Source organism: Cuculus canorus, chromosome 5 (genome assembly GCF_017976375.1).
Source record: "Cuculus canorus isolate bCucCan1 chromosome 5, bCucCan1.pri, whole genome shotgun sequence".
Classification (NCBI taxonomy): domain Eukaryota; kingdom Metazoa; phylum Chordata; class Aves; order Cuculiformes; family Cuculidae; genus Cuculus; species Cuculus canorus.
Window position 1 is genome coordinate 64,916,041 of NC_071405.1, and position 13,043 is coordinate 64,929,083.

General features: G+C 37.1%; 1 protein-coding gene across 4 annotated transcripts in view; it reads left to right on the forward strand.

Moving 5' to 3' along the window:
* The window catches only part of NPAS3 (neuronal PAS domain protein 3), a 605,022-nt gene that overhangs the window by 526,121 nt on the left and 65,858 nt on the right, over positions 1 to 13,043 (forward strand). The gene's annotated exons all lie outside the window — the stretch shown is intronic.

Sequence of the window (13,043 nt, forward strand, 5' to 3'; positions counted from 1 at the left end):
TAGATCTGGCAATAGGAAGGGAAAAGAAGCTCAGAAGAAAATCCACAAAAATAATTTTGCAAAGCTTGTCTTACGTTTTCATCAGAAACTAAGCAAAATAATCTGACAAGGGCAGAAATCAAGTCATCCGACAAATTCTTGTGCTTTACTTTTATCAGACAGCGTTATACAGCACATGACACTAAAATTAATAATGTGTTGTCTCAGGACAGGATGGTAATACTGTAGCTTTTATTCAGAAGGATCCAGCCTCAAGAGCCTTTCTGGTAGCTTCTTCATGTGCTCGGTGCTCTTCTCATCACACACCGTTCATTCCTATCTCCCCCCAAACTGTGCTTTCCATGCAGATGGAGGAAAGCCATGAGAGCTGCTTAAGTGGTAGTTCTGTTTGGTGCACAAATGCAATCTCCACATCTCTATTAGCTCTTCTTAGATATAAACTCTTTGGAACGCATACCCGACACAAGCTTAGAGGAGGACGTGTTTGGGCGACTCTCAGCAATCCGAGGTGCTCTAGCAGACCTGAGGAATATGTCTATAGATAGTGGCTAGCGAGATGCTTTTTCTACAGATTTCATTTCCATGAGCTCTTTCTAAGAGTGTATGTGACTGCTGACTTCTAGTGGCTGGCCTGCAGAAGACGTCAGTCGTAGTCCAACTGCCCCAACCGAGATCCTCCAACGGCTCAAGTGTGAGACAATGCGTGAGGCACCTGAGCAGAAGGACCTGAGCAATCTCATCAAAACCATCCTCTCCTAATCCAGGGAGATGCATGGAGGTTGTCACTGGGAATGGAATTTCTACAAACAGGCTAAACTTTGGCTGAAAATGGCCCAGTAGAATTGTGCACTATGTGCATTCAGCAATTCTGTGATACAAAAAATCTTCAAATTATTTTGTGTCTCTTGCTCCTCATGTCACTTGCCCCCCTCCGCCTTTGTGCCTCAGGAGAATACAATATATTCCTCAAACACCTGCCCCTGTTGCCATGCTGCATGTCATTAGGGTTTCTGCCCTGGTTTTGGCTTTTGTTCCTTTGTAGCTCTATCCTTGTATGACCTAAATTTTGTTGTGCTCAATCTGAGGATCTTTGGCATTATGGAAGTTTTGTTAAAAAGACCCATCATGATTCATACAGTTCAACATAAATACAAAGATTTGTACAATGAAATGTCTTTAAAAGACAGATTTTAAGACAGATTGGGTTATTAGAATTACATTATTATGAATCTATTTCTATGCATTAGGTAAGGGGACTGCACCGGCAAAAAATGTAATGTGTGCCTCAAGTCATAATTCCTAAGTTCTTTTTAATGTCCTAAATAAGTGACCTAATTTTCAAAAATGGTGAGAACCAATTCATCTCTCACATGATTTCCATGACAGCTTCCAAGTGCAATTTTAAAGCTGACTTGCAGGATCAGGTCCTGCTGTTGTCAAGCGAGGTGAATTAAGGAAGCTGTGTATTCCTCTAAACTGCTCAGCTGTGAACTGTCAGAGTCAAAACTGGGTATGGCAGAATAGGATTCCTATGCGGGGTCGGGGGGGGGGTGGAGAGAAGAACAGAAAAAAACCCCCTCTGATAGTGAAATTTAGATCAGCAGAATACAGTTTACCCTATTAGAATTAAGTCACAAATCAGCTCCAGAAGTACTGCTCCAGCACAGAAAGAAAAGCTGCATGCTGTTCATAACAATAAGTGGTTAAGACTTCACTTATACACTTCCCCCAAAACAAATGGTCTTCTAATTAAATAATTGTTGACAGAAATCACAGCCTAAGAACTGAAGGAAAAGAAATGGAAAACTCATGGTTGTTCTTTTTTATATTTTAGTGCTATGAACTGAAACACAGTTTATCACAAAACTAGATTTTTCTTCAGTTCAGCCTGATGTTTATAGTACAAGAAAATTACATGTGAACATAAAGCTTTGAATCCAGTTTTAAATTCTTCTTCTGGTGTTGAAAGGCCCTTCATACTCTTTCAATGAGCCTTGTTAAGTATCTAGCTCATTCTTCAGCCCCCTCCGTTATTTACAGACCTCACTATGGTACCTGCAGTTGTGCCACTGTATCTGGGACTTCACAGCTCAGACGATTCTTATGCCCTAATTCTAACTCTTTAATTCTCTTGACCACAAAAATGATTCATTGGCTATAAAAGCAAATCAAGCATAAAGCAAATCAAAAATTGGAGCATGTCTTACTCAGCAGCCTTGTTCTGCAGGAATCCTGCTTGCTTTTACCTTTCCGCTTTCCCGTTAATGACTATATTGTATGGGCTGAGTTTATTGGTGTTTTTTCTGAAGGGATGACAAGAGACTGTATACCAAATGTTTGTCTTTCTTTGCATGAGGCTGTGCTGAAGTTATTCATCAAAAGCCTATGTCTTCTGTCTTTCCGATACTGTGGTTTTCCACCCTGACTGTAGACAAGCAGCTGTTCTTTCTCCTTAGAATATTTTGGTGGTTTTAATTTCTTGCTACTGTAAATAGTTGCTGTGTTGACTAACTGTTGCATTTCATTTTCACTTTTGTCAGTACAGAATTGCATTCAAGCACCCACATTTTGTACTATGTTAAATCCCAACGCTGGGTGCGTGCAGATTGCAGGGAGGAGAGCTTTTGTTTTGTGGCTTGTTCTGAGACAGGACGTAAGAAGGATAATGCCTCCTACACTGTAGGATTTTGGAAGTGGCTTGACCTAAAAGACTCAAAACGGAAGGTGAGAGCAAGCTCCACTTCTAAAGCTCTCTTGTGTTAACAGTTCATCACAATTCTGTAGCTTCGCACGTAACTTAGCAGCTCTTAAAGTCAGATCATTTAGGAAAAGTTAGACTTCATCTAAGAAAAAGGACCTACACTTCCATTCTCACATAGTGCTGCCGCTTCTCTTTTGCTCCACACGTTTGAAGTCTGGGACAGGAAGCTGAAAGCAAGCAGAGGTATCACCGCAGGAATGTGACATTGCAGTGTACAGGTACAGACAGACAATAATTGTATTCAGGCTGAGTTCTGCTGTTTGTCATTTATTAATGTTGTGGCATTTATGCCATGAACTATTTCTAACTTGTGAAATCTCTTTTGGGAGACCCTCACAAGCAATGTAGTCCGAGGGTATTTGCTGTGTTTGTTTGATATTTGTGTAGACATCAGTACGCTCATCATCGAAGGTCCTATATAAATTAATTAGCAGTATTACTAATGTCAGTTTTTATGAACACACATCTCTATGTTGGATAAATATCAGTTGATCAATTTTCATGAGTCACTTATCTTCTAACAAGGAAACCTTATGGTTCATGATTTTGCATCAAAAGTTAATTATTGTCTCATGGCTCCATTAGTGTTTGATAAAACGGACCTTCCTGGAGAACGTTCAGTGAGTGTAGATGGATGTGACACTTAAGGCACTCAAAGTATAGCTAACAAAGGGAAAACAAATGAGCACTGCTTACATGTTCAGCGCTACCTTTAGGATGTCTACAGAGATTTTGGTCTCTGTTTGCACTAATCTTATGTTAGTGACTGTCATATTACATTAGCAAATTTAATCTTTGTTAATGTGATAGAAAGTTACTAATACAATGAGACTCATTATATTAACAACTTTTGCATCATGTTAGCAAAAGCAAAATTTGCTAACAGAATGCAAAAATTACCAATATGATGAGGTAATCATTATCATTATTCTAACACCTGATTATATTAAGCTACTAACATTTTTAATATGAAATCACTATTAGCACTGTACTGGGATTTTCTAGGAGAATTTGGGGAGCCTAAATAGGAAAATAAGTATATTTTTTAACAAAAAAATGCTTTTTAGAGATATGGGTTTTCTTTTGTATACCCATATAGATATTGCTTAATCAAAGTTGGTTTGAAATTAAATTTCTTGACATGGGAAACTTTTTTTCAATAGAACAGGGATCCATATAATGTTGTGACTAAGCCAGTAAGAGATTATAAAGGGAATGTGGATCGATCTCTCAGCCTTATATCACCTTTTGGCTTTGAAAAGTAATTTCACATTACAAGTCATATGTTGTAGTCTATAAGAAATTACTTATGCAATATTCCATTAAAACATGTTCATTTCACTGTTACAATTTGTATTTTACATAGCAAGGCATGTATGTTGTAGAATATATTGGCGTGTAAGACTTGTAGTCTTTCCTGATTGCCTTATAACTGTCCATAAAAAATGTACCAGGATTAAATTAAAAATATGGTAGTAATAACTTTAATCTACAGAATATAATCTGACAGCAAAACTCTTTGATTGCAATATAGAACATGCTTCACCTCTATTATAATTTCTTTGAAAACAGTCTGATTATTATTACTCTCTGTAAAGCCTTCATTCTTATACAAGCTATGCAATAACAGTCTTTTAAATTTAAAGAGTAGCTGCAAAGATTGAGAAAATGGAATTTAGCGTAGAGTCTTCGTGAACAATCCCATGATGGTAATGGGCAAGCTTTGCAGCCTGTTTTCTGGATGTTGCACTTAAAATTAAGTCCATTCAAGGACCTGTAATGACTTCAGCTGAAAGTACTTGAATTTTTGAGTACTCAAAGAAGAGAACCACTGACAAGAGGTTCACCGCAGACCTCTTTGGCTTCAGAATTTACTCCTAACTTAATACAATTCAGCTTTACGTTGCAGCTTTTTAACCAAGAGAAAGTGCGTCAGAATGTTACAATTGAAAGCCAGCGAATAAAGCAAAGAGAAGGATGAGGAGTTGTGTATTCCTTCTAGAGAGACTCCATTTTTTTTCTGTGCTACTGATTACTTAGAAACTACCGGGGAATTTTAAGACAGGTGGTGGATGAGTAAAGAAGAGAAGCACCTCCTGCCACAGGTCTTTGTATGGAAGATGAATGCCTTAGGAGACCAGGAATTCATATAATTTGAGTGAGCATTGTCTATTTACCCCACTTGCTTGTGTTTTAGAGTAGCTGGTACCAAATATTTCCAAACCACATGTAAAATCTACGGAATGGTAATTGTACCATGTAAGTTGAAGCATGACACTTGATATCTAAATTTTATTGTACATAGATTAGTATGGTTATTCTTGTTAGCCTCATAGATACTTAGTCCTTCTTTTGAAGTTCTTCGTGTATATATTGGTTGTGGATTGTATAGATTACAAGTTATGGATGAAAAATTATTTCTATTTATAGTTTTGTCTTTATCAGCTCAAAATGTGTTTTCTTTTCAATTTATTTGAAATCTTTTTCTTATATTATCTTCCATGTATTGTTCATTATTTTATGTACCTTTTCTCACATCACTTCTTGTTTATCTGCTCTCAAAGCTAAATATTTACAGTCTCATTAATCTCTCTTCAGATGTCCTTCTAGTAGAGCTTTCTGTTTCCTTTATTCTGTTTTTTAATAGTAGATGATCAGAACTAAACACAATAACTATAAATTTACACAATAGCAGTGTAGTATTTTCTTTAATAATTTTAGATTCCTTTTTATTGTGTTCTAACATCTCATTGAACTTTTTAGTCATAATGGTCTCCATACAGAGCAGATGTTTTCACTGAGATATTTTCATTTCCTTTTGTTGCTTCGTTATAGTCATTGAAAACTCCTCCGTATACAGGAGTAGTTTCTTGAAATGTGTGCTACCTCTTGCACTTGTTAGCATGAAGTTTCATCTGTTACTCTGTTCTTTGGTTGTCTCTGCTCTGATTGCTATTTATGTCCACTTCTTGTTCCTCCTGAACCTCTTTTGACATAAATAGCTGCGGTTTTAAGTCTTTCTACATTGATGCTCACTATTCAAGCACACAGAGCAGATGGGAAGCCTGGAGATGCTTTGGACTGATTTGCTTATTTTAGGTATGTGTTTAGCACGGACAGGTGAAATGTTGAAACTGTCCCATAAGAGGAGAGGCTATTAACCCAGATAGACCAAAAGCAGATTCCTGTGCCTCAAACATTCCTTGTTTTTCCTAGTTCTGCATCTGGACTACAACACAGATAACTTCTGTGGAGAGGGAAGTTGTCTTTTATTGTTTTATGAGTGTATGATTTCCTGTAACTGGCAATGTGAATGGAAATATCCTAAATATCAGACAATAGAAGAAAATAAAATGCTGTCAAAAGAGGAAAAACTAGGCGAGAAATGTAACCTGCTGAACGTTGGTATCAGAGGGGGAAGGCAGGCATTTGTGTAAACCGTGAACTGTGGTGCGATTCCTGGATTTTGGCACAAATGTCAGTGTAAAAGTATTCTATATACTTCTGTAAACATGAAAGAATATGTAAAGGTGGATGTGTTTATGTATGAACATGAAGTCAAAGGTCAGATCCAGCTCTGCTTAAGATTTACTGTTAGTATGGTATGTTTCTAATTCCCTTTCTTTAGCGTAAACCTGTATATTTTATTTACTGTCTTGGCACTCTAGTAAAGTGACTAACTTTGTTAAAATATGCAATATTTTTATCTATTGGAAGAAATGCAGGCGAATATGCTTTTTAAATGAAAATAATCTGCAGTGGTTCTCTTCAAGGACAGAAGGGTTAGCTGGCACACAGGTGGGAGAAGAGTTGCTCATTAGGGAAGGTTTGTTATATGGTAACTTATAATTAAGGTAATGGTCAGAGCTTGTGTGACAGCAAATACTCTGGCAGTTGTTTGATTGCTGTCTGGGTCAGGAGATCAGCTCTTTCTACAAGATGTGTCCACATTAGTGTGTTAGTGAACAGGTTAGAAAGCAAATTACAGCTGCCTTTCTTAGGCATATTGCAGTCGAGGCTCATTGTTTTGGGTTTTTCACTGTACATCAGCAGTAATATGGCTTCTGAAGACTTCGTGTGACAGGTTCGGCATTTTATCCTTTGAGTAAACAGTAATCATGGTGTGAAGAGAGTGGGGCATTGGAGATTTTTCCCATTCTTTGAGAATCCCATTCTTCCTTTTTAGTTTGCTCCAAGGGCTCTTTGGGGATACATATATTAAGCCCTTTAAATAGTTCATAATAAATCTTTGTCTCAGGCTGATTTTGACAGTTTTTTTAAAGAGTCTTTTAAGAGAGAATCCTCAGTCATTTGTTAATCCATGGGGTGATATTCAGACTTGGAGGAAAAAGAAACAGTGCAAGCTTCAGGGCTGTGAAATAAAATGTAGAAAAAAAATTAACTCAGGAAACACTGTGCCATGGAAATAGAAAAATGGGCTAACAAAAAAGAGGAAGAGCAATTATTATTGATGATCTTATTCTTATTATCTTTATTTCACTTAAAGGGGCATTATGAGAAGAAGAAATTATTTCTTCTACCGTTAAAGTAAAGCAAATAAATAAACAGAAGTAGCATTCCTTCTGTTAAGTGTTTACCATTCAAGTCCTGTGATAAATCTGCCAAAATACTTGCACTGAGGGCTGATTTTTTAAATGCTGTTTCCTGTATAATATGACAGATTCTGATTGTGTCTGTCAAAAACCTTCATAAATCCACAGTGCAAAATAAATAAAGAGGAATAATATAATAAAAGTAAGATGTCCGGTACGTTTGACATTTGTTTTCACCAAATAATTTGAGTGAGTTGTTTCCTAAAAATAATGCATGGCTGCAGCTCGCTGGAAGTACTGTCAGGTGTTTGTTTTCAGCAGCCTCTAGTCTGTTAGTTTGCGAGATATCTATTCTCAGCTCTCCGTGAATTTCAGTGCCATAGTGCTTGTAGTTATTTTAGCCTTTTTTTCTAAGTTCTGCATAAGCAAAGGAATCTATAAATACTGACTTACCTATATAAGAAACCTCTCAGTGTATCTTAGGAATGTTGTTGCCCTATTTTAATATCATATGCTACCCTGAGGAGAAAATACCGTAACGAGAACAGAAAAGATCTCTTTATAAGGGACAAAACTACAGAGAAACCTTGACAGTTGGGCTTCTTACCACCGGAGCACAACATCCCAAGAGCATCAGCTACCTGCCATGCCAGCTGTGGTAGCAAGTTTGTCCGTGGCAGCAGGTTTAGCATCCTGCCCGGATTGGGTCAGATTTGCTGTATGACAAATGAGAGGGAACAGTTGCAAAGTGAATCTTGCAAAGATGAACGTATGAATAGCATCCTGAAATAAATTTGGATGCACAGTGCTGAGGACATAAGTATTTTCATGTTTAAGTAATAGCTCTATTCACAGGATATTTTTAAGTGTTACTTGCTTGGGGCGAGAGATGGGAAAGCCTATATTGCTTTTTCCCATTATTCTTTTTCTTTAAAAATAAGTGTTAGTCACCCTGGTTTTTTGATGTGGATAAGTAGATTCTCTCTGAGCGTATGTTTTCTGACATTTTAAAAGTGTTGCTTGACTGTCATCTTAACTATGGAGCTGTGCAGCTGGAGAACGAACGTACTTCCTAAGGTATATTAAACCAGGACTCTGCACATCCTGCAAAGTCTGCAGCATCTCCATTTATCCCCCAAAGAAACTATATATTGCCGTGACGCTTTTCACAGTGTCAAGGAGTTAGTGCCATACATATTGCCACTGTCCAGTAATGAAGTTATCTGTGAGCCAAACAGTAAAACCCATGGGGAGAAACGTTCTTCTCACCAATTATATTACTTTTCCCTTAACAACATGTGGCTTCTAATTCAGACTCTTTTTTTTATTATTAAATGAGCTACATTTTACTAAATTGAATAAAAAATAGTTTTATAAAGAAAATTATTTTTTGCCTTCTATTTTTTGAAATATTTATAAAATACCAGTTTACATTTGAAACACAAATACAGATCAAGATAAGGCTCAAACCTTCTAAAGGGAACAATTTGGTAGAGCCCATATGACTGAAATCCAAAGAACAGAATGAAGAGTAGCAGTTGTTGATGAACTCAGAAACCTGTCGTGTTTGAAAAAAAAAACAAGAGGTGAAATGATGCCACGATCTTAGCATCCTTTTTTTCCCTTTTTCAGTGTGTGGACAGGAAGTGGTAGGTCAGATGGTCCTCTGTGTTTATTGCTGCTAAAGCAGTAAGCGTTTGCCGTTAGTAATGATCAGTCTGTGTTCGCACATGTTTGCCTGCTTGTTTTAGACATATGCCCGGTAGCTACGCTCTTTTCTAGAAAGGTTATTCAGCAAGGTTACACAATTTGTGCAAAGTGATTTTTTTGGCTGGATTCTATACACACTGATATAGCAATCCAGTAGATACTAGCAACCAGTCACTGCCTTTTGGTTAGGCTGCGTGGAAGATTCATGTATATAAAATAGTGTATTAAAGTAAACTTACAAAAGCAAAGAGCAATCATTGCAAATGTAATTTTTTCTTCCTCTTTGGGATTCTAATTTTAAAAGCATTAAAGAAGACAGCTGTTCATGCTGTGATATTCGCTAAACAGCCTGAAGGATGGAAAAAAATATATTTGTAGCTCATAATAACTATTGACCTTTCTGATATACAATGTTCTCTGTGTTAGCTATTCTGTTCTATCAACAGTGAAGATTGAACATGACTTTTTAATAGAAAACATGGGGTTTCAAGCTGCTTTCACGAAGGTGTTTATGTATTGTTATTTTGTATTGTAGTACAAAGACTAAGTCCTGATGCCCTTTGTCTGACATCATGTTTGTCATAAAAAAAACCCCACTGTTACCGACTGTTTTATATGAGGAATTGGCTCGTAACCATTTTATAGTCATGATAAAAGCATTGCTCCACTAGATCCAGAACACAGGTATTGAAAATAGAATCCCCCAAATATCCCAGGAGCACAAAAGGTATTTTCTGAAGAAATAGATTCCTCAAGTGGCTCTGTTTATGGAGAGTATTTCCCTAAGATTTAGAACAGTGACTTTTTTTGCATTCATACTGTTTGTTCCTTGGCATACACAGGCTGCTGCATAATAGCTTTTTGCTGGATGTCATGTGCTCTCAAAGACTGCCTTTATGATACTCCGTTTTTTCTCTTGAACTTTCCTACTGCTTAGTTGCCGAGTACAGAAAGATCCACTATCAGCAGCTTGACTTTGACACTTGTGTCTGTTTCCCTGGAGTAGGATCATCCAAACATCGACTGAGCAGCATGAGGTAACTCAGCTGCTTTTCATTCCCTCAGGGAAAAGCTTCACCAAAAAGCACCTCCCATTTGGCATATGAAAATCTGGAAAGCAACCTCTTTATTGTGCTTTTTAAGCCCAGGCTGGCTGGCAATGTTAGGCAACATCAGAAGGGACTTTTTAATGTTTGTTGGGGGTGTTTTTTATGCCATGTGCTGGGAAGGAACTTTAGTGGGCCATTATTGGCAGCTCTGAACCACAGTTATTTTCACAGCTATGCTCTGGAGTGTCAGTTAATGATTCACAAGTTACTACGCAAGAGCAGAAAACTAGCAAGAGAGAATAAATACCCTCAGTGGATCCTTCGAGGGCATGAAAGAGGAGGAACAGCATCAGCATTTATTGGTGGGTTTGTGCAGAAAACAAATGCTCAAAATTGTTTATAAGTTGATCAGTAAGTATAAAGATCATTTAAGTTGTGGAAACGAGGCATATCTCAAAGGAGGTTTAGCATCTGGTCATGTATTCTTCACAGGCCCATAGAGCTCTCAGGGAATTCAGTCAAGTTTTTACCCTCAGCGCTAGTCAGGGTCCTTTTTTCCTTTACTGTTTCTTCATTGGCTATTTTCTTTACTCCTTACCCATTCTTTAACAGAGGATGGATGTGGTCTTACTTCTGATCCTGTACTCTCCTGACATCAGGACCTTTCCAAGCCATTAGATGTGTTCTGCCTCAAACTTTACTAGAATTGCTGCAATGCAAGTGAACGGTGCTAATTTTTTCAGACTGTCAATGAACCCTGAAAATTTATGTGTGTTGCTGACCTCACGTGAAACCAAGCCAACCGGTCAGGTCAGATTATTTATTCTGTTGAGTAAATTAGATTACCTTTAAATTTAAAGAACATAGCGAGTTTGAGCTTCCTACGCAATATGGTTTATGTACCGCTCACTCACTGGACCATAACAGCTCTTGGAGAGTTGTTCCGGTCTATTGGATGAATGTGGATACATTTGTGAATGTTTAGATAATGGATTGAAGCCCAGTAGACTGTAACATTTCCAAAGGCTTTTTCAGAGTTAAAGTTTCCTGCCATGATTAGTTCTTTTAATAGCAGATCTTTATTTTGTTGTTTTCAAACAGGTAGAGGAAGCTCTATGTATTTCATAGATCACTGACCTACCAAAATTTGTTCTAAAATCAGTCTTTCAAAATTATTGGAGTAACAAAAATCTTATTCATAGCCTTATCCTGGCAACACTTTATTTATAGCTCAATTCTAGCACCTAGCTTATTCTATATTTTATCAGCTACATAATGAATTTTATGGAATAAAGTTTACATGGGAAGTAAATTACATATGTTGGGAATTAATAGCCTGATAAGACATGTTTCTATACTAGAAGAAGAAATAGAAGGAAATGCAGAAGCAGAAGAAAAAGAAAGGAAGCCCTGAGAGGCATTAAATAAAGTAATACTTAGTCCAGTAAAGAGTTGTTCATATTATTTTGGTTCCACAAGCATAATAGAACATTCAAAAATTTTTCTTTATAAGAATAGGGAAAATCTGTCAATGAGTTTCTACTTTAGTTTGTACTACATAACTACAGCCAGTGTATGGGCCTAGTCTGGATTAAGAAACAGACACAGTAAACTCATTATTTGTCACAATACAGATAGCTTTTCAAAGCATGACTTATTTCTCTGCAGAGGTAGTCTTTTGTGTGCCCAATGTATAGTATGCACATAGTAGTGTTTGCGCTTGTAGAAGCTGCAAAATGAGCATTAAACAATCACAGACAAATGCAGTTTGCACATTAAAGTTATGTTTGTATAAGTATAGTAGTTGTATGTGACTGTAACTTATTTTGCCAGTAATTGCATGCACAGTTTTGCTTCTCCATTGGTAAAACAGTATTAAGCTCCTTTAGGGACTACTGGTATATATTTAGGTGTGGTTAGTGTTGTCTGGTGTATTTGGGGGGATAACACAGGTACATTTTGAAGGCTGGTGGAACCATGTACACCAGACTGAATGTTTGTGCAACCAAAGCCTGAAGGAACAGCCTATACAGTATGCTAAAAATGATAATATATATAAGCAGTATTCCTGCTTACTTAACTGGGACCAGGCTCTAGTGGCTTAAGTTTCCCAAATATAGGGAACTTGTGCTACATGAGACACACTTGGCATCCATCAGCTCCAGAAAGACTTCACACGGCAGTTTCATATGGGACCTCCAGAAAGATTTAGGTCTTCTGGAGGTCCCGTGTGAAACTGCCATTCCTGTACACATCTCAGACACTGTGGGGCAGCTCACAAGAATGCTGTAGATCTATGTGTGGACAAGTGAATTAAGCCTTTGGTCACTTAGAACTTATCCCTGAAATGAAGAAACTATTCTTCTTAATGCATTTGTAATAGTTTGTCCCATTAAATTGTATATAGTTAAGCATTAAGGTTTTACTACTTACTTTGGAGGAAATTTTTCAACAAATTGGAAAATCCAGATTATCTGTGGAAATTAAAAATATTAACTACACTGTGTTGTGGCCATACTGCTCAAGCCAACAGGTTTCTGTATTATATCCAAGTTCTTGTAAATCCACAGTGTATATGGCAGATCAGATATTAAACATGTTCTCCCACTTTTGTGACCACTGTATCTAAATTCACTGCCACTTTACTGACTTGAGTGTTACTTGAAAACACATGCTTTTGTCACATTAAAAAGATATGCTGTATATATCTGAGTTGGTCACTTCTTATCCCACTTTCAAACGTCTAGTGGGAGGTGTCCCTGCCCATGGCAGGGGGTGGAATTAGATAATCTTTAAGGTCCCTTCCAACTCAAACCATTCTATGATTCTATGATCTATGCTTAGCATTGTGCACCATCGCATGTAGACTGAAGCCTAGTAATTACAGATTTTGATTATAAAAGCAATCATATTTTTAATTGTAAATATATTTTTAATATTATGAGAAAATGAAATAAATACACATGTAGG